Source organism: Triticum aestivum, chromosome 1A (genome assembly GCF_018294505.1).
Source record: "Triticum aestivum cultivar Chinese Spring chromosome 1A, IWGSC CS RefSeq v2.1, whole genome shotgun sequence".
Lineage (NCBI taxonomy): Eukaryota > Viridiplantae > Streptophyta > Magnoliopsida > Poales > Poaceae > Triticum > Triticum aestivum.
In genome coordinates this window covers 529,007,683-529,009,037 of record NC_057794.1, presented here as the reverse complement: position 1 = coordinate 529,009,037, position 1,355 = coordinate 529,007,683, and positions in this window count along the sequence as shown.

The following is a 1,355-nucleotide window of genomic DNA, read 5'->3' as shown; positions in this document are numbered from 1 at the left end:
CGAAACGCGCGGGAGAAGAGCGAGGAGGACGAGGCAGCCTATCAGGAGAAAGCGGAGGCCGAGAAGGCGGAGGCCTCCGCCCTGAAGAAGCTGGAGGCAGCCGAGGCCGCCCTTGCGACAAAGCAGCCGGCTAAGGAAGTTGCGCCCCTGCGGTCGGCGGTGTTCCTCACCCCTTTGAACTCCGCGCCGCCGCCCCCGGAGTTCACGGTGCAGTCAGGGGAAGCCGGCGGCGAGTTCCCGATCGTGGAGAGAGGCGGCAGCGACGCCCCCGTGCCGGACGTGGTCGCGCCGCCACAACCGCCCCTGCTGCCGACTAGAAGCGCGCCAGGGAAACAGCTGGCGGATCCGCCCTTGCCGCCGACTGAAGACGAGGCCGTGGTGAGGCTACTCCTTCAAGTCGGCTCGCCAACGCGCCACCGTCTTGGGAAGGCGACTTCGGCGCCACGCCCCTTGGATACCGGCACCGCCAGCTCGACGATTCCAGATGCGGAGGCGACGAGTGCCGCGCCCATTGGGTGGGTGCGAGGAGGCGGCACGGGCCCGCTGAACCAGGCGCTTCTGGATGTCTAGACGAAGCTGCAAGCCGAGAGTGACGCCATCCAGAACTGCACCAAGGCGCACCTAGCGTCGCGGGCAGCCATCCGGGTATGCTTTCTCCTTTGTACCTGTTTTCTTGTTTCTCTCTGTGGGGGCACGCCACCGCACCCACTGGGTGTAGTCCCCGAGTTCTGGGCCGGCTGCAGAGCAGGCGGCCCGGAACTCCAATTGGTAAGTTCCGGGTACTAACCTTTGTTCTGAAATACTTGTTGCAGGACTATCACAACCTCCGTGTCACCGCCTTCAACCGCAACATTGAAGAGCTAGGCAAGCGGACTGCTGACTTGTCGGAGAGCCGGAGTGAGTCCTTTTTCTTATTTGCGAGGCCGCGCTGGCGCACCCGCGGGCTGTAGTCCCCGAGATTCGGGCCGACTGCTGAGAAGTCGGGACGGATCTCCCCGATGACCTTCTTCATTGATGACTTAACGCCTTCTTTCGTCTTTCTCTTCAGAGGCCAACACCGCTCTTCAACAGTTGCTGAGCGAAGCCAACTCCGCGTTGCGCGCCAAGGGGGAGGAGTGCGGCAAGCTCGCCGCAGAGCGCGATCTACTGGCCGCACAATTGGCGGAGCAGAAGGAGCTGCTTACGAAGACGCAGAAGGAGGCGGAAGAGGCGGAAGCCGCCCTCTTGGCCGAGTTCGCGAGCGAGCGCTCCTCCTGGACCGACAAGGAGGAAATGCTGGTCTTTGGCTTCCACGAGATCGAGGACCTTGTCGACGGAGACCTTCTTTGCTTTCCTTCTTCGAGCCGGTGACTATA